The sequence below is a fragment of the Anomaloglossus baeobatrachus genome, chromosome 4 (genome assembly GCF_048569485.1).
Source record: "Anomaloglossus baeobatrachus isolate aAnoBae1 chromosome 4, aAnoBae1.hap1, whole genome shotgun sequence".
NCBI lineage: Eukaryota > Metazoa > Chordata > Amphibia > Anura > Aromobatidae > Anomaloglossus > Anomaloglossus baeobatrachus.
This window is the reverse complement of record NC_134356.1, coordinates 297,752,167-297,773,485: the sequence shown is the minus strand read 5'-3', so window position 1 is coordinate 297,773,485 and position 21,319 is coordinate 297,752,167.

Here is a 21,319-nt window from a genome sequence, read left to right as displayed (position 1 = left end):
GTTACAGTGGGACTGGCAGATTTGGATAAGGTGGTATATACTATGTTACCGCTATATACCGAAAAGTATTAAGAAAAGAAAGAGAAAGGTATATATCCCCATCAGCAGTCAGTGTCCACCGTGCTCCCAGATGGAAAAGGAGAGGTTGGCAACTGGAAGGTTTGGTGGAGGATACAGAGCTGTGTGGCTATGAAACTAATAGTAGCCTGAACCGAGTTAGACGCCATTCGGATCTGGAGACTGGGAGCCCTGTTAGCGTCACAGGGTCCACATGCCCACCCAGCCCAGGAACTCCCTGTTAACAACACAGGGGCCATTGAGTACGCTGACCGTGTGCGTAGGGGCCACACCTGTGGACAGCAGGTGCATCAGCAGCAGCAGGCCTGTTAATGCCACTGGGCTGCACAAGCAGGACTGGTAGGACAGGAGCTGGTTTTAACCGTTCTGCGTCACCAACTGTGGTGGTGGCCTGCATCGACACCCTATCCCTGCCTACCTCTGGCCTAAAGCCTTGAATGGGTTCAACACATGGAGGTGTGCTCTTTCGGAGCATAATAGAAGACTGCGCACCTCCTTGTTGGCTCCAGCCCCTTTTATAACCTGGGTCCGCCCCAAACCAGGGTGAACCACAATGCACCTCCTGGAGACAAAAGCAGAGTGACACGTCATGAGTGGCATAACTAGCGTCCTATTTGGAACCGCAACTTCAATGATGACCTCATGGCTGCCATGACCCAAACACCTCACCAGTCATCGTCTGACCATCAATAATGCGGTGACAAGTCATAGGGGCGGGCCTCTGCAAGCTATTTGGGAGTGGCCTGGCCACATCGTCAGGACACCTGATGCCCTGTGGTCTATATGGGACCCCCACATCAGGGGCAAGGCCAAAAAGTTCATTACCGGACATAGTCTCTGATGCAGTAAGTGCCTGAGCATGCTAAGTAGCATGAAATACAGTGTCTGAAAAAAGACTATCAGCTTTATGGTGTCTAGGCACAACACAGGACCTAGACCCGGCACGGAGTGCAAGTACCTGTGCAAAGAGGCTTTTCGCACTAAGTGTGGGAGCATGCGCTGTATCCCGAAATGAAGACTTAGCCTCAGCAATGGCACAGTCAGGCTGAGCATACTCACTAGGCGAAACACTGTAGTTAGGCTGCGGCTGGGGTAAATCGGCACATGCATGCGCACTAGCTGCCTCTCCACACTTAGACGTGGAGGAGAAAGTAGCCAGCTGGACAACCCAAGGCACATCCCTAAATGGCAGCTGACGCCTGGGCGCAAATGAAACCGCAGCAGGCTTCAGGTTACAGGTTTTGTAACAACAAATACCATCCAAAAGAATAGGTGTACTTCTTCCCATGGATAATCTGATAGGATCCTTTTTTTCACGGACACAACCATCGCTAACAAATGTAGATGAGGCCAAAACAGCAGCTGCTTTAATGGATCTGAAGTGCTCCATAAAGTGGCCTCTCCTCCACCCCAATTTCAAGATCCCAAATACTACATTCCTCTGTGGTGTCAATCCAATCGCACTTGCTTCCTAACAGCTCTCAAGTTTCCACCAGCCCTGCTGAGTATGGGGTAACAGAGATGGTTGAGTTTGCATAGCTGTTCAGTCGCACTATAGCCTGGGAATCAGAGGTCTGCTCCAAAGCTGCAATGAGTACAGACAAGGAAGTTATTATTATTTTTATTATTATTGATTTATAGAGCACCATTGATTCCATGGTGCTGTACATGAGAAGGGGGTTACATACAGAATACATATACAAGTAACTATAGACAGACTGGTACAGAGGGAAGAGGGCCCTGCCCTTGCGGGATTACATTCTAAAGGATTTTTGGGAGGAGACAGTAGGAGTTGTTTAGGTTGAGCGTCAAGTACGTATGGTGGTGGTGTCATTGAAGGTTATAGTCATTTCTGAACAGATAAGTTTTCAGATTCAGTTTGAAGCTTGCGGATGTAGCAGATAATCTGACGTGTTGAGGTATCGAGTTCCATGAGACAGGGGAAATTATCTGCGCAGATGGCCAGAAGCTTTGTGAGTGGGATCCAGGCCCCAATGAAGAAGGTACTGAGCCTAATCTACACCCTCATTTCCAAAAAGTAAATCCTCCTGGTGGAGACAATGGGGAACATCATGAGGAGCACAGATACCTGATTGGAATGACAACTTTACTATTCGGTCAGGGCAGGAAGAGGTTGTCTCGGAGGACTCAGGACGAGGGGAATGAAAACACACAGGGTTATTGATGAGGTTGGAGACCACACTTACTGTCAAACCAAAGTCAGCCAGTCGATGAGGTCAGCAGAGGAGGTGGAGGAGGATGCTACTGACGACGAGGTTACGTTGCGTCTTCCTGGCCAGAGACAAAGTACTGGAAGCACGTCAACAACTGAATCCTGGACCACAACTTTGACTCTGAGCAGAAGTCGTGTTGGCTATGCAGGTCGCATGGGCTGTAAGCCTTTCCTAGCCTGTGAAATTTTGGACATCGCAAAGGATCACCCAAGTCATGGAATCTGTAAGATTTGTCAACAATCTGTAAGTAGAAGGCAAAAACTCACACCTTTGAGTAGTTCCTCCATGAAGTGTCACATGGATATGAATTGATAGCGTGAAGGTGTATTGCTCAGCTTTAGCCACTGTCAATGCAACATGCTTATTTGCCATTGAATGCATTGTTGCAGACTACACACAAGGGGCTGCTGTTTTTTTGGATCTCCCTTTGTTTGGTCACTATAGCAATATCAAATTGCTCTTCGGATGTGGACTTGGAGATGCTGTCTATGAACAGAAGGAAAAGCTAAAGGTGTGTGTTACAGCAAGGAGCCACCGCGGAAACACTTCGTTCAATTGTGAGGGGAGTCATGTTGTACTTTGATGATGAGCCCCTTGATGCCAGTAAGCAGCATCCTGTGCCACAGACCAACATTCTTACAGTGCTGTCTATACTGTTTACTGTCAGAGGAGCGTAAAGTCTGTATTTCTGGAAACTGGACATCAGAGTACCCGGGTACGGTAGGCTGTGCCCAGACAATAATGCGGGTACGCAACACTTTGTTTTATTAGCAAAACACATATCTGTTCTGGGTAGGCCGACTATATAGACAGTAAGACTTGCTGCCTCTGCACTGTCAAATTGTCACTTACAGTTTAAATCATAGAGGGACAGCAACACATGTTTGCATTGACTGTTGCTTTTCAAGATTTCCATGACTGTGTTGCAGAGCTGTGTGGTTTGCATTCACACTGTTATCATCTGCATTATCTGTGAGGCTTCAGCTAACAAGGGTATTCAGGGGGGGTAATGTGTTTTGACTATGTTTAGGTAGATAACTTGGAAGCTCTTGTGATGCGCAACTGGTAAGTCGTGTTCAAACACACACATACACACACGCACAAACACACAATTACTGCTACACAGAGGGATTGGCAGGTAGTAGGCAACAGAATAGATTGTTCAATTATTTAAATTGTATGCATGGTTCTTATTGTTTGTTTTGTTAAAGTTAAACAATCATTTATCAACCCAACTGCCTAGAGTCCTTTTCCTGTTGCCTGGTTTTGCTGCATACTGGGTAGCCCACCCTGTACACAACTTAAAATGAAGCATAAGTCGCAATGTGAATTTCACTGTGCTACAATGCGGCCTAGCGTGCCTGTGCAACCACCGCCTGCCCCATCAAGTGCATCTGCGTGCTCTTCATCCTCTGTGACTGTGGGGACAGCAGTCACACATGGTTTTTCACACTGAACTTCCACTCCTTTACCCGCAACAGGGAGTGTGATTGGCAGGTCATCACTTGTTTTGGAAGTGGAAACAGAAGGTTTTGTTGAGCTGTCAGACATCGAGAGAACCATCATTGGATGCAGGCTACATTATATCCACGCCTGCACCTTCGTCACAGATTGCCTGGACTACCTGCAGTTAATAATTGCATTCCAGAAATGGAAAGGAGTGTAGAATGCACATGTGTTGTACCTTGCTTGGCAGCAAAGGAACACTAACTTAGTATTCCAGACAATTTTAGGATGGCAGAAAAAGAGTCAGCTCTTTGGGCAAATTAAATAGCGTGGCAAAAGTGGACAGATGGGTACAGTGGCCGTGTTCTGTGGGTACCAGGACAGTAAAAGAAGCCTCACTTTATATCCCTCCTAATGATCAAATGCAGCAAGGAATTCCCTGAGTTTGCTATAAAATTAGCAGAGCTAAATGTGCATGAGGGTAGAATGCAGAGGTGCTTGAGATTGCTTGGCACCAGTGGCACAATAAAGGATCCAACAGCCACTTTTTGTATGCCACTAAATGGCAGTATTTTTTGCTATCATTATAGCTTATTAAAAACAGAGCAGGAGGGTGTCCTGCACAGGTGCTAGAAATAGCTTGCCACCAGTGGGGCACTAATGGAATACAACAGCCAGTTCTATGATGCCACTAAATGGCAGTATTTTTTGCTATCATTATAGCTTATTAAAAACAGAGCAGGAGGGTGTCCTGCACAGGTGCTAGAAATAGCTTGGCACCAGTGGGGCACTAATGGAATACAACAGCCAGTTCTATGATGCCACTAAATGGCAGTATTTTTTGCTATCATTATAGCTTATTAAAAACAGAGCAGGAGGGTGTCCTGCACAGGTGCTAGAAATAGCTTGGCTCCAGTGGGACAATAATGAAATACAACAGCCAGTTCTATGATGCCACTAAATGGCAGTATTTTTGCTATCATTATAGCTTATTAAAAACAGAGCAGGAGGGTGTCCTGCACAGGTGCTAGAAATAGCTTGGCACCAGTGGGGCACTAATGGAGTACAACAGCCACTTCTTGTATGCCACTAAGTTTACTCAATTTTTGGTATTATAACGTCTTAGTAAGTAACAATGAGTTTGAGTGTGCAATGCAGGCAGACGTGCTGCAAATATCTTTGCACTAGTGGGACAATACAGAAGTCTAATAGCCAAATTTAGGATGCCACTAAGTTCAATCAGTGTTTGCTAGTATAATGGCTTAGTAACAATGAGTTTGAGTGTGCAATGCAGGCAGAGGTGCTGCAAATATCTTTGCACTAGTGGGACTATACAGAAGTCCAATAGCCACATTTAGGATGCCACTAGGTTCACTCAGTGTTTGCTAGTATAATGGCTTAGCTACAATGAGTTTGAGTGTGCAATGCAGGCAGACGTGCTGCAAATATCTTTGCACTAGTGGGACTATACAGAAGTCCAATGGCCACGTTTAGGATGCCACTAGGTTCACTCAGTGTTTGCTAGTATAATGGCTTAGTAACAATGAGTTTGAGTGTGCAATGCAGGCAGAGGTGCTGCAAATATCTTTGCACTAGTGGGACTATGCAGAAGTCCAATAGCCACGTTTAGGATGCCACTAGGTTCAATCAGTGTTTGCTAGTATAATGGCTTAGTAACAATGAGTTGGAGTGTGCAATGCAGGCAGACGTGCTGCAAATATCTTTGCACTAGTGGGACTATACAGAAGTCCAATGGCCACGTTTAGGATGCCACTAGGTTCACTCAGTGTTTGCTAGTATAATGGCTTAGTAACAATGAGTTGGAGTGTGCAATGCAGGCAGAGGTGCTGCAAATATCTTTGCACTAGTGGGACTATACAGCAGTCCAACAGCCACGTTAAGGATGCCACTAAGTTCACTCAGTGTTTGCTAGTATAATGGCTTAGTAACAATGAGTTTGAGTGTGCAATGCAGGCAGAGGTGCTGCAAATATCTTTGCACTAGTGGGACTATACAGAAGTCCAATAGCCACGTTTAGGATGCCACTAGGTTCAATCAGTGTTTGCTAGTATAATGGCTTAGTAACAATGAGTTGGAGTGTGCAATGCAGGCAGAGGTGCTGCAAATATCTTTGCACTAGTGGGACTATACAGAAGTCCAATGGCCACGTTTAGGATGCCACTAGGTTCACTCAGTGTTTGCTTGTATAATGGCTTAGTAACAATGAGTTGGAGTGTGCAATGCAGGCAGACGTGCTGCAAATATCTTTGCACTAGTGGGACTATACAGAAGTCCAATGGCCTTGTTTAGGATGCCACTAGGTTCACTCAGTGTTTGCTAGTATAATGGCTTAGTAACAATGAGTTTGAGTGTGCAATGCAGGCAGAGGTTCTGCAAATATCTTTGCACTAGTGGGACTATACAGAAGTCCAATAGCCACGTTTAGGATGCCACTAGGTTCACTCTGTGTTTGCTAGTATAGTGGCTTAGCTACAATGAGTTTGAGTGTGCAATGCAGGCAGAGGTGCTGCAAATATCTTTGCACTAGTGGGACTATACAGAAGTCCAATAGCCACGTTTAGGATGCCACTAAGTACACTCAGTGTTTGGCCCCCTTCACACGTCCGTGAAAAACACGCACGTGTGTTACGGGTCAGTTTTCGGGTCCGTGTCCCGTTTTTGTGTCCGTTTTTATGGTCCGTGTGGCACCTGTGTGAATTGCGTATGCTAGCCGTGTTTGTGTATAGAACGTCCGTGTGTGCGTGTGGAATTAACGTGTATGTGTACGTGGAATGTCCGTGTGGAATGTCCGTGTGTGTGATGCACAATGTCGTTTATAAATGTCGGCTGACAGCAGACAGAGTTGCGCGATGAGAATGAACTCGGGTGAACTTCACCCGACTTCATCCTCATACCGTGGCTTTGTCTGTGTCGAGTACTGATTAGTGGTCACCTGTGAAGGATTCACCGGTGACCGCTAATCCCCCGAGTGACTGAAGTTTCCCCCCCTCTCTCATACTCACCGTTCCTCGATCCCCGGCGCGGCGCTGCACGGCATTCACACTGCTGCGGTGGCTGTTACTATTTTGAAAAAGCCGGCCGCTCATTAAACAATCTCCTATTCCCTGCTTTCCCCGCCCACCGGCGCCTATGATTGGTTGCAGTGAGACACGCCCCCACACTGAGTGACAGGTGCCTCACTGCACCCAATCACAGCAGCCGGTGGGCGTGTCTATACTGTGCAGTAAAATAAATAAATAAATAATTAAAAAAAAATGGCGTGCGGTCCCCCCCAATTTTAATGCCAGCCAGATAAAGCCATACGGCTGAAGGCTGGTATTCTCAGGATGGGGAGCTCCATGTTATGGGGAGCCCCCCACCCTAACAATATCAGTCAGCAGCCGCCCAGAATTGCCGCATACATTATATGCGACAGTTCTGGGGCTGTACCCGGCTCTTCACGATTTGCCCTGGTGCTTTGGCAAATCGGGGTAATAAGGAGTTAATGGCAGCCCATAGCTGCCACTAAATCCTAGATTAATCATGTCAGGCGTCTCCCCGAGATTCCTTTCATGATTAATCTGTAAATTACAGTAAATAAACACACACACCAGAAAAAATCCTTTATTAGAAATAAAAAACACACACATATACCCTGGTTCAACAATTTAATCAGCCCGAAAAAGCCCTCCATGTCCGGCGTCATCCAGGATGGTCCAGCGTCGCATCCAGCTCTGCTGCATGGAGGTGACAGGAGCTGCAGAAGACACCGCCGCTCCGGTCACCTCCACGCAACAACTGAGGTGAGAAGCGCGATCAGCTGAGCTGTCACTGAGGTTACCCGCTGTCACTGATCCAGTGACAGCGGGTAACCTCAGTGACAGCTCAGCTGATCGCGCGGCTGTCTTCATTTGCCGCGTGGAGCTGTCGGGAGCGGCGGTGTCTTCTGCAGCTCTGGTCACCTCCATGCAGCAGAGCTGGATGCGACGCTGGACCATCCTGGATGACGCCGGACATGGAGGGCTTTTTCGGGCTGATTAAATTGTTGAACCAGGGTATATGTGTGTGTTTTTTATTTCTAATAAAGGATTTTTTCTGGTGTGTGTGTGTGTTTATTTACTGTAATTTACAGATTAATCATGAAAGGAATCTCGGGGAGACGCCTGACATGTTTAATCTAGGATTTAGTGGCAGCTATGGGCTGCCATTAACTCCTTATTACCCCGATTTGCCAAAGCACCAGGGCAAATCGGGAAGAGCCGGGTACAGCCCCAGAACTGTCGCATATAATGTATGCGGCAATTCTGGGCGGCTGCTGACTGATATTGTTAGGGTGGGGGGCTCCCCATAACGTGGAGCTCCCCATCCTGAGAATACCAGCCTTCAGCCGTATGGCTTTATCTGGCTGGCATTAAAATTAGGGGGGACCGCACGCCGTTTTTTTTTAATTATTTATTTATTTTACTGCACAGTATAGACACGCCCACCGGCTGTTGTGATTGGGTGCAGTGAGTGTGGGGGCGTGTCTCACTGCAACCAATCATAGGCGCCGGTGGGCGGGGAAAGCAGGGAATAGGAGATTGTTTAATGAGCGGCCGGCTTTTTCAAAATAGTAAAAGCCGCCGCAGCAGTGTGAATGCCGTGCAGCGCCGCGCCGGTGATCGGGGAACGGTAAGTATGAGAGAGGGGGGAAACTGACCGACAGACTGTGAGAGAGGGACAGAGAGACCGACAGAGAGACCGACCGACGGACTCAGGGAGATTGACCGACATACACAGAAATAGAAAGAATAGACGACATCACTAGAAATAAAAACACCAAACGGACACGGACTATAGGTAGATGCATACGTGTTTACTAACGTGTGTGCACATACCCATAGACTTTCATTGTGTCCACGTGTGCGTGCTCCGTGCAGATAACGGACATGCATCCGTGCAAAACGCAAACACATACGGATCACGGACACGCACACACGGACATAATGAAATAACGCACGTGTGACCACAATCATAGATTACCATTGGTGCATGTTTGGCCGTGTCTCCGGTATATACGGAAACGGACCAAACACGCACGTGTATCACGGACGTGTGAAGGGGGCCTTTTCTAGTATAATGGCTTAGTAACAATGAGTTTGAGTGTGCAAAGGGCAGGAGGGTACACTGCCAGGGTTGTGGGTCTCTGGGTAGAGGAAAGGAAGCCTGCCTTTCTATCCCTCCTAATGGGGAAATGCAGCGAGGAAATCCCTGACCTTAGCTACACAGACGCTGTCATCTTGTGTAGCTGTTAAACTCTGTTTTCAGGACCTGTCACCTATGGCTCTGACCCTGCCGGTATGAGCCCTTAAAAGGACTGATAGAAAGTGCTATCCCTATGCTGTACAGCGCTGTGTATGGAGCGTATACAGCAGTATCGGCGATAGGAGCTGCGCCAGTGATGTCTGACACCAAGGACGCAGAAGAGATAATGGCGTCCGGATGGGCAGATACTCGTTTTTATAATGCAGGGACATGTGACATGGACATCCTATCACACATGCCGTTGCTTCTCTGGCTAAAAGTCCACTTAGCTGTGTGTGTGTCTGGGATTGGCTGACATGCTGGCCCTCCCCACTACACGCGCACGCTTAGGGAAGGAAGACAAGGAAAAAAAAAATGGCGATCGCCATTATCCAAACAGCAGTGATCTGAATGCGCTGTTCCCGCACACTATACACTGAAATGTCAGAATAGTGTGAGTCACAGAGTGACATACACTATTACAGCGGAAAGCCAGCTAGTAATTAGCTGGTCTTTTTGCTGCTAGAACCATTCTCGAACGTATCTAGAACTATCGAGCTTTTGCAAAAAGCTCGAGTTCTAGTTCGATCTAGAACAGCCCCCAAAATCACTCGAGCCTAGAACTGGAGAACCTCGAACCGCGAACCACGCTCAACTCTAGTGTGAACCTGATGGTGGCCCTACGCTGGGGCAATCTCACACAAAGGCTTTGCATAGCCTCAACCTGGTTGTACAGCAATTTCTAGGTAATTATCCCGGCCTGGATGTGCTGCTGTAGAAGGCACGGTCACTGTGCGCTCACTTCTACTGTTCGCACCCCAAGGCTAATCAACTTGCATCACTACACAGATCTTTCAGCCTACTGGTTATCCGGTTCATATACTATGTGTCAACATGGTGGAATTCCACTCTACACATGTTACAGTGATTGTGGCAGCAGCAATAAGCCATGGTGCATTGTCATGATGTAAAGCCTTGATTGGAGTGATCCCTTTCAGCTTTTTAAATAGTTTTTATTAAATGTGCAAAATAACATTTATTTTTAATTATTATGGTAATAGGTGTGTCTCTTTCTTGTAGAATTTATAATTATTAGGGATGATCGAATACCTCAAATATTCGGCTTTGCGAATATTTTCCGAATAGGTCACCGCTATTCCACTATTTGCGAATATTCAATGCGTGATGTAAGTCTATGAGAAACCCGAATAACAACTATTCAGAACTATTCGGGCTTCCCATAGACTTACATTGCACATCGAATGTTCGCATATCGGCGACCTATTCGGAAAATATTCGCGAAGCCGAATATTTGAGGTATTCGATCCTCCCTAATAATTATTATTGGCAATTACACCAAATAGAATTTTTTGGTTTTATGAAATCTCTGTGTCTTTGGACATTTTGTAACTTCTGTATGATTTTTAGTAAAACTTTTAATTGCAAGAAAAGAGTGTAAATGTTTTATGTGGGCACTATTTTTTGCTGTATACTGTGTGCTGGCTGAACATGCTGGCTGAGATTGCAGGTCATCTGTGCCGGACACCAAAATGTGGCACCACGTAAGCTCTGTCTTAGGCCAGCCCAAAGTATAAAATGGGGAGAAAGAATGACTCATTGTTAGAAGCAGAAAATAATAGTTGTGAAAAGTGTGTGACAGATTTGAGCACATGTGGGATAGTTATCACGCAGGGTGCTTGTGCCCTGTTCGTGACTGCCACAATTGGCAGAGAAAGGTTGAAGTAGAATCGATCTAGGTCTTTTTTTTAACCTATGTAACTATGCAATTATGAGAGATGGGAAATGAGAGAGTGAAGTGGCATTGTCTACAGACTGCTACTGTACTTGCCAACTACCTGTTGGTGACTTCAAAAGTGGAAGAATACCCTGACCTAATCATGCACTTTGGTCTAGAGCTCAGTGTTACGTTAAGCCTGCTTTACATGTTACGATTTCGCATACGATATCTTATGTGATTGTACCCGCCCCCATCGTATGTGCAGCACGATCAATTTGTTGAATGTGCCGCACAAACGATTAACCCCTGTCACACGTACTTACCCGTCCGTACGACCTCGATGTGGGTGGCGAACGTCCACTTCCTGGAGTGGGAGGGACGTTCGGCGTCACATCGACGTCACGCGGCAGCCGGCCAATAGAAGCGGAGGGGTGGAGATGAACGGGACGTAAACATCCCGCCCACCTCCTTCCTTCCGCATTGCTGGCCGGGAGCCGCAGGACGCAGGTAAGATCTGTTCATCATTCCCGGGGTGTCACACACAGCGATGTGTGCTACCCCGGGTACGATGAACAATCTGACGTTCAATTTTTAGGAATTGAACGACGTGCATGCGATGAACGTTTTAACGTTCAATCGCACGTACCTGTCACACACTACAATGTACCTTATGATGCCAGATGTGCGTCATTTACGACGTGACCCCGCTGACACATCGTAAGATATATTGTAGCGTGTAAAGTGGGCTTAAGTTCATTGCTTGCTTCAGCCTGTCTGTCATGAGAACGCTTCCGGTGCAATAGTGTGGTATGGGATTGTTACTTGTGTTCATTGTTGGCAGATATCATTGTTATTCTTATTAAAACAATATTCCTCTTAATTGCTGCCACAGCCTTTATATGGTAATTGTCAATCTAAAGACCATCATACATATTAAACTAAGGCTTTTTTCACACTACAAAAAGGATTTTTATTAAGAGTCTGAAAGATTACCGCACTTGCGGTAAAAAACTGCACCAATAATGCACCGAAAACCGCATGCGGTTTGACTGCAGTTTTGTGCATTTTTTATGCGTTTTTGGGGCGGTTTTCCGCAGGTTGGTCCCTGCGGTTTTTTATCATTATCTATGGCAAAAACCGCAGGTACCTGCAGAAAAGAAGTGACATGCTCATTCCTTTTCTCAAGAAATTCTGCAGAAAGAATGTTTTTGAGGAAAAAACTGCAGTGTGCGCACAGCTATTTTTTTTTCCATAGGTTTTGCTGGGGAATGTCCGCAGAAAGGTTACAACCATTTTCTCAAGAAATTTCTGCTGCAAAAACGAAAAAAAAAAAAAACATAGGTAAAACTGCAATGTGTGAACAAGGCCTTACATTGTCCAAACCCACTGATATTTATGAGTTAAGTTGACAGTCATAGATGTATGGGGGCCCTGTGTCTCCCTTGACATCATCGTAGGGCCCAACATGTTCCACTTTGCACTGATGATCCTTTTGATGTCTTTAAAGGGAAGGTATCGCGGTTTTTTATTTTTGTATTAAAAATAGTGATTATGAAATCAAGTATTTCTAATACAAAATGAAAATCGCAGCTTATTTAGTTTTTATGTAATTCTTATTTTACTGGAGGCACTGGGGGCTGCCATGCTGGATTTGCCGTGTGTGTAACGACAGTAACTCCTTCCTTTATGGCAGCCCCTGTGCACTGTGCATAGACTCTGATAGTCGGGCTCCGCCCCGTTGCAATACAATACAGTGGGCGTCTGCTGTGACGTGGACGCGCCCCCTGGGCTGTCCAGAACACAAGAGGGAGGAGTTCAGCGCCATTATTGTGGAGCTCACAGCGTGTGCTGTTTGCTCCACTTTACCCCTGTCACCCGCCGAAATGTGTAAGTACGGGCCACCTCCCCTCCCCTCCCCTTGTTACAGTCTCCGATGACACCCGATCCCTCCGTTCTCCCCAGCCCCTGCTCTGCCCCAGCTACTGACGCCGCCCCTCCCCCCTGCCGTTACCGTCTCCAATGACAACTCCCTCCCTCCGTTCTCCAAAGTCCCCTCTCTGCCCGCTGCCGCAACTCACCCAGCTCTGTCCGCCGCCGCAGATCACCCGGCACTGTCCGCCGCCACAGCTCACCCGGCACTGTCCGCCGTCACAGCTCACCCGGCACTGTCCGCCGCCGCAGCTCACACGGCACTGTCCGCCGCAGCAGCTCACCCGGCTCTGCCTGCCGCCGCCGCAGCTCACCCGGCTCTGCCCGCCGCCGCCGCAGCTCACCCGGCTCTGCCCGCCGCCGCAGCTCACCCGGCTCTGCCCGCTGCAGCCGCAGCTCACCCGGCTCTGCCGTGTGTGTGTGTGTCACAAGGTCCCCATCAGGGGTGATTGTGTGTGTGTGTGTCACAAGGTCCCCATCAGGGGTGATGTGTGTGTGTCACAAGGTCCCCATCAGGGGTGATGTGTGTGTGTGTGTGTGTGTGTGTCACAAGGTGGCCATCAGGGGTGATGTGTGTGTGTGTGTCACAAGGTCCCCATCAGGGGTGATGTGTGTGTGTGTGGCCCAAGGTCCCCATCAGGGGTGATGTGTGTGTGTGTGTGGCACAAGGTCCCCATTAGGGGTGATTGTGTGTGTGTGTGTGTGTGTGTGGCACAAGGTCCCCATCAGGGGTGATTGTGTGTGTGTGTCACAAGGTCCCCATCAGGGGTGGGTGATGTGTGTGTGTGTCACAAGGTCCCCATCAGGGGTGATGTGTGTGTGTGTGTGTGTGTCACAAGGTCCCCAACAGGGGTGATGTGTGTGTGTGTGTGTGGCGCACAAGGTCCCCATCAGGGGTGGGGTGTGTGTGTGTGTGTGTGCGCGCGCCACTGCATGTGAGTACCTGTGTGTGTACCGCCGCCGCAGCTCACCCGGCTCTGCCCGCCGCCGCAGCTCACCCGGCTCTGCCGTGTGTGTGTGTGTGTCACAAGGTCCCCATCAGGGGTGATGTGTGTGTGTGTGTGTGTGTGTGTCACAAGGCACCCATCAGGGGTGATGTGTGTGTGTGTGTCACAAGGTCCCCTTCAGGGGTGATGTGTGTGTGTGTGTGTGTGGCCCAAGGTCCCCATCAGGGGTGGGGGGGTGTGTGTGTGCATGAACCACTGCATTTAAGTACCTGTGTGTGTACCGCCGCCGCAGCTCACCCGGCTCTGCCCACCGCCGCAGCTCACCCGGCTCTGCCATCTGTGTGTGTGTGTGTGTGTGTGTCACAAGGTCCCCATCAGGGGTGATGTGTGTGTGTGTGTCACAAGGTCCCCATCAGGGGTGATGTGTGTGTGTGTGTGTGTCATAAGGTCCCCATCAGGGGTGATGTGTGTGTGTGTGTGTGTCACAAGGTCCCCATCAGGGGTGATGTGTGTGTGTGTCACAAGGTACCCATCAGGGGTGATTGTGTGTGTGTGTGTCACAAGGTCCCCATCAGGGGTGATATGTGTGTGTGTGTGTGTCACAAGGTCTCCTTCAGGGGTGATGTGTGTGTGTGTGTGGCCAAAGGTCCCCATCAGGGGTGGGTGGGGTGTGTGTGTGCGCGCGCGCCACTGCATGTGAGTACCTGTGTGTGTACCGCCGCCGCAGCTCACCCGGCTCTGCCCACCACCGCAGCTCATCCGGCTCTGCCATCTGTGTGTGTGTGTGTGTCACAAGGTCCCCATCAGGGGTGATGTGTGTGTGTGTGTGTGTCAAAAGGTCCCCATCAGGGGTGATGTGTGTATGTGTGTGTGTGTGTCACAAGGTCCACATCAGGGGGTGATGTGTGTGTGTGTGTGTGTGTGTGTGTCACAAGGTCCCCATCAGGGGTGATTGTGTGTGTCACAAGGTCCCCATCAGGGGTGATGTGTGTGTGTGTGTGTGGCACAAGGTCCCCATCAGGGGTGATTGTGTGTGTGTGTGTGTGTGTGGGGGGGGCACAAGGTCCCCATCAGGGGTAATTGTGTGTGTGTGTCACAAGGTCCCCATTAGGGGTGGGTGATGTGTGTGTGTGTCACAAGGTCGCCATCAGGGGTGATTGTGTGTGTGTGTGTCACAAGGTCCCCATCAGGGGTGATGTGTGTGTGTGTGTGTGTCACAAGGTCCCCATCAGGGGTGATTGTGTGTGTGTGTGTGTGTGTGTGGGGGGCACAAGGTCCCCATCAGGGGTAATTGTGTGTGTGTGTCACAAGGTCCCCATTAGGGGTGGGTGATGTGTGTGTATGTCACAAGGTGGCCATCAGGGGTGATTGTGTGTGTGTGTGTCACAAGGTCCCCATCAGGGGTGATGTGTGTGTGTGTGTGTGTGTGTGTGTGGCGCACAAGGTTCCCATCAGGGGTGATTGTGTGTGTGTGTGTGTGTGTGTGGCACAAGGTCCCCATCAGGGGTGATTGTGTGTGTGTGTGTCACAAGGTCCCCATCAGGGGTGATGTGTGTGTGTGTGTGTCACAAGGTCCCCATCAGGGGTGATGTGTGTGTGTGTGTGTCACAAGGTGGCCATCAGGGGTGATGTGTGTGTGTGTGTGTGTCACAAGGTCCCCATCAGGGGTTATGTGTGTGTGTGTGGCCCAAGGTCCCCATCAGGGGTGATGTGTGTGTGTGTGCGGCACAAGGTCCCCATTAGGGGTGATTGTGTGTGTGTGTGTGTGTGTGTGTGTGTGGCACAAGGTCCCCATCAGGGGTGATTGTGTGTGTGTGTCACAAGGTCCCCATCAGGGGTGGGTGATGTGTGTGTGTGTCACAAGGTCCCCATCAGGGGTGATGTGTGTGTGTGTGTGTGTCACAAGGTCCCCAACAGGGGTGATGTGTGTGTGTGTGTGTGGCGCACAAGGTCCCCATCAGGGGTGGGGTGTGTGTGTGTGTGTGTGCGCGCGCCACTGCATGTGAGTACCTGTGTGTGTACCGCCGCCGTAGCTCACCCAGCTCTGCCCGCCGCCGCAGCTCACCCGGCTCTGCCGTGTGTGTGTGTGTGTGTGTCACAAGGTCCCCATCAGGGGTGATGTGTGTGTGTGTGTGTGTCACAAGGTCCCCATCAGGGGTGATGTGTGTGTGTGTGTCACAAGGTCCCCTTCAGGGGTGATGTGTGTGTGTGTGTGGCCCAAGGTCCCCATCAGGGGTGGGGGGGTGTGTGTGTGCACGAACCACTGCATTTAAGTACCTCTGTGTGTACCGCCGCCGCAAATCACCCGGCTCTGCCCACCGCCGCAGCTCACCCGGCTCTGCCATCTGTGTGTGTGTGTGTGTGTGTCACAAGGTCCCCATCAGGGGTGATGTGTGTGTATGTGTCACAAGGTCCCCATCAGGGGTGATGTGTGTGTGTGTGTGTGTGTGTGTCATAAGGTCCCCATCAGGGGTGATGTGTGTGTGTGTGTGTGTCACAAGGTCCCCATCAGGGGTGATGTGTGTGTGTGTCACAAGGTCCCCATCAGGGGTGATTGTGTGTGTGTGTGTGTCACAAGGTCCCCATCAGGGGTGATGTGTGTGTGTGTGTCACAAGGTCCCCATCAGGGGTGATATGTGTGTGTGTGTCACAAGGTCTCCTTCAGGGGTGATGTGTGTGTGTGTGTGGCCCAAGGTCCCCATCAGGGTTGGGTGGGGTGTGTGTGTGCGCGCGCGCCACTGCATGTGAGTACCTGTGTGTGTACCGCCGCCGCAGCTCACCCGGCTCTGCCCACCACCGCAGCTCACCCGGCTCTGCCATCTGTGTGTGTGTGTGTGTCACAAGGTCCCCATCAGGGGTGATGTGTGTGTGTGTGTGTGTGTCAAAAGGTCCCCATCAGGGGTGATGTGTGTGTGTGTGTGTGTGTGTGTGTCACAAGGTCCACATCAGGGGGTGATGTGTGTGTGTGTGTGTGTGTGTGTGTGTGTCACAAGGTCCCCATCAGGGGTGATTGTGTGTGTGTCACAAGGTCCCCATCAGGGGTGATGTGTGTGTGTGTGTGGCACAAGGTCCCCATCAGGGGTGATTGTGTGTGTGTGTGTGGGGGGCACAAGGTCCCCATCAGGGGTAATTGTGTGTGTGTGTCACAAGGTCCCCATTAGGGGTGGGTGATGTGTGTGTGTGTCACAAGGTCGCCATCAGGGGTGATTGTGTGTGTGTGTGTCACAAGGTCCCCATCAGGGGTGATGTGTGTGTGTGTGTGTGTGTGTGTCACAAGGTCCCCATCAGGGGTGATGTGTGTGTGTGTGTATGTCACAAGGTGGCCATCAGGGGTGATTGTGTGTGTGTGTGTCACAAGGTCCCCATCAGGGGTGATGTGTGTGTGTGTGTGTGTGTGTGTGGCGCACAAGGTTCCCATCAGGGGTGATTGTGTGTGTGTGTGTGTGTGTGTGTGTGTGTGGGGCACAAGGTCCCCATCAGGTGTGATGTGTGTGTGTGTGTGTGGTGCACAAGGTCCCCAACAGGGGTGATGTGTGTGTGTGTGTGTGTCACAAGGTCCCCATCAGGGGTGATGTGTGTGTGTGTGTGTGTGGCCCAAGGTCCCCATCAGGGGTGATGTGTGTGTGTGTGTGTCACAAGGTCCCCATCAGGGGTGATTGTGTGTGTGTGTGTGTCACAAGGTCCCCATCAGGGGTGATGTGTGTGTGTGTGTGTCACAAGGTCCCCATCAGGGGTGATGTGTGTGTGTGTGTGTGTCACAAGGTCCCCATCAGGGGTGATGTGTGTGTGTGTGGCCCAAGGTCCCCATCAGGGGTGATGTGTGTGTGTGTGTCACAAGGTCCCCATCAGGGTTGATTGTGTGTGTGTGTGTCACAAGGTCCCCATCAGGGGTGATGTGTGTGTGTGTGTGTGTGGCACAAGGTCCCCATCAGAGGTGATTGTGTGTGTGTGTGTGTGTGTGTGTGTGTATGGCACACAAGGTCCCCATCAGGGGTGATGTGTGTGTGTGTGTGTGTGGCCCAAGGTCCCCATCAGGGGTGATGTGTGTGTGTGTGTGTGTCACAAGGTCCCCATCAGGGGTGATTGTGTGTGTGTGTGTCACAAGGTCCCCATCAGGGGTGATGTGTGTGTGTGTGTGTGTGTGTGTGTGTCACAAGGTCCCCATCTGGGGTGATGTGTGTGTGTGTGTGTGTCACAAGGTCCCCATCAGGGGTGATTGTGTGTGTGTGTGTGTGTGTGTGTGGGGGGCACAAGGTCCCCATCAGGGGTAATTGTGTGTGTGTGTCACAAGGTCCCCATTAGGGGTGGGTGATGTGTGTGTATGTCACAAGGTGGCCATCAGGGGTGATTGTGTGTGTGTGTGTCACAAGGTCCCCATCAGGGGTGATGTGTGTGTGTGTGTGTGTGTGTGTGTGTGTGTGGCGCACAAGGTTCCCATCAGGGGTGATTGTGTGTGTGTGTGTGTGTGTGTGTGTGTGGCACAAGGTCCCCATCAGGGGTGATTGTGTGTGTGTGTGTCACAAGGTCCCCATCAGGGGTGATGTGTGTGTGTGTGTGTCACAAGGTCCCCATCAGGGGTGATGTGTGTGTGTGTGTGTGTGTCACAAGGTGGCCATCAGGGGTGATGTGTGTGTGTGTGTGTGTCACAAGGTCCCCATCAGGGGTTATGTGTGTGTGTGTGGCCCAAGGTCCCCATCAGGGGTGATGTGTGTGTGTGTGCGGCACAAGGTCCCCATTAGGGGTGATTGTGTGTGTGTGTGTGTGTGTGTGTGTGGCACAAGGTCCCCATCAGGGGTGATTGTGTGTGTGTGTCACAAGGTCCCCATCAGGGGTGGGTGATGTGTGTGTGTGTCACAAGGTCCCCATCAGGGGTGATGTGTGTGTGTGTGTGTGTCACAAGGTCCCCAACAGGGGTGATGTGTGTGTGTGTGTGTGGCGCACAAGGTCCCCATCAGGGGTGGGGTGTGTGTGTGTGTGTGTGCGCGCGCCACTGCATGTGAGTACCTGTGTGTGTACCGCCGCCGCAGCTCACCCGACTCTGCCCGCCGCCGCAGCTCACCCGGCTCTGCCGTGTGTGTGTGTGTGTGTGTCACAAGGTCCCCATCAGGGGTGATGTGTGTGTGTGTGTGTCACAAGGTCCCCATCAGGGGTGATGTGTGTGTGTGTGTCACAAGGTCCCCTTCAGGGGTGATGTGTGTGTGTGTGTGGCCCAAGGTCCCCATCAGGGGTGGGGGGGTGTGTGTGTGCACGAACCACTGCATTTAAGTACCTCTGTGTGTACCGCCGCCGCAAATCACCCGGCTCTGCCCACCGCCGCAGCTCACCCGGCTCTGCCATCTGTGTGTGTGTGTGTGTGTGTCACAAGGTCCCCATCAGGGGTGATGTGTGTGTATGTGTCACAAGGTCCCCATCAGGGGTGATGTGTGTGTGTGTGTCTGTGTGTGTCATAAGGTCCCCATCAGGGGTGATGTGTGTGTGTGTGTGTGTCACAAGGTCCCCATCAGGGGTGATGTGTGTGTGTGTCACAAGGTCCCCATCAGGGGTGATTGTGTGTGTGTGTGTGTGTCACAAGGTCCCCATCAGGGGTGATGTGTGTGTGTGTGTCACAAGGTCCCCATCAGGGGTGATATGTGTGTGTGTGTCACAAGGTCTCCTTCAGGGGTGATGTGTGTGTGTGTGTGGCCCAAGGTCCCCATCAGGGGTGGGTGGGGTGTGTGTGTGCGCGCGCGCCACTGCATGTGAGTACCTGTGTGTGTACCGCCGCCGCAGCTCACCCGGCTCTGCCCACCACCGCAGCTCACCCGGCTCTGCCATCTGTGTGTGTGTGTGTGTCACAAGGTCCCCATCAGGGGTGATGTGTGTGTGTGTGTGTGTGTCAAAAGGTCCCCATCAGGGGTGATGTGTGTGTGTGTGTGTGTGTGTGTGTGTGTCACAAGGTCCACATCAGGGGGTGATGTGTGTGTGTGTGTGTGTGTGTGTGTGTCACAAGGTCCCCATCAGGGGTGATTGTGTGTGTGTCACAAGGTCCCCATCAGGGGTGATGTGTGTGTGTGTGTGGCACAAGGTCCCCATCAGGGGTGATTGTGTGTGTGTGTGTGGGGGGCACAAGGTCCCCATCAGGGGTAATTGTGTGTGTGTGTCACAAGGTCCCCATTAGGGGTGGGTGATGTGTGTGTGTGTCACAAGGTCGCCATCAGAGGTGATTGTGTGTGTGTGTGTCACAAGGTCCCCATCAGGGGTGATGTGTGTGTGTGTGTGTGTGTCACAAGGTCCCCATCAGGGGTGATGTGTGTGTGTGTGTATGTCACAAGGTGGCCATCAGGGGTGATTGTGTGTGTGTGTGTCACAAGGTCCCCATCAGGGGTGATGTGTGTGTGTGTGTGTGTGTGTGTGGCGCACAAGGTTCCCATCAGGGGTGATTGTGTGTGTGTGTGTGTGTGTGTGTGTGTGGGGCACAAGGTCCCCATCAGGTGTGATGTGTGTGTGTGGTGCACAAGGTCCCCAACAGGGGTGATGTGTGTGTGTGTGTGTGTCACAAGGTCCCCATCAGGGGTGATGTGTGTGTGTGTGTGTGTGGCCCAAGGTCCCCATCAGGGGTGATGTGTGTGTGTGTGTGTCACAAGGTCCCCATCAGGGGTGATTGTGTGTGTGTGTGTCACAAGGTCCCCATCAGGGGTGATGTGTGTGTGTGTGTCACAAGGTCCCCATCAGGGGTGATGTGTGTGTGTGTGTGTCACAAGGTCCCCATCAGGGGTGATGTGTGTGTGTGTGGCCCAAGGTCCCCATCAGGGGTGATGTGTGTGTGTGTGTCACAAGGTCCCCATCAGGGTTGATTGTGTGTGTGTGTGTCACAAGGTCCCCATCAGGGGTGATGTGTGTGTGTGTGTGTGTGGCACAAGGTCCCCATCAGAGGTGATTGTGTGTGTGTGTGTGTGTGTGTGTGTGTATGGCGCACAAGGTCCCCATCAGGGGTGATGTGTGTGTGTGTGTGTGTGGCCCAAGGTCCCCAACAGGGGTGATGTGTGTGTGTGTGTGTCACAAGGTCCCCATCAGGGGTGATTGTGTGTGTGTGTGTCACAAGGTCCCCATCAGGGGTGATGTGTGTGTGTGTGTGTGTGTGTCACAAGGTCCCCATCTGGGGTGATGTGTGTGTGTGTGTGTGTCACAAGGTCCCCATCAGGGGTGATGTGTGTGTGTGTGGCCCAAGGTCCCCATCAGGGGTGATGTGTGTGTGTGTGTCACAAGGTCCCCATCAGGGGTGATTGTGTGTGTGTGTGTCACAAGGTCCCCATCAGGGGTGATGTGTGTGTGTGTGTGTGGCACAAGGTCCCCATCAGAGGTGATTGTGTGTGTGTGTGTGGCACAAGGTCCCCATCAGGGGTGATTGTGTGTGTGTGTCACAAGGTCCCCATCAGGGGTGGGTGATGTGTGTGTGTGTCACAAGGTCCCCAACAGGGGTGATGTGTGTGTGTGTGTGTGGCGCACAAGGTCCCCATCAGGGGTGGGGTGTGTGTGTGTGTGTGTGCGCGCGCGCGCCACTGCATGTGAGTACCTGTGTGTGCACCGCCGCCGCAGCTCATCCGGCTCTGCCCGCTGCCGCAGCTCACCCGGCTCTGCCATGTGTGTGTGTCACAAGGTCCCCATCAGGGGTGATGTGTGTGTGT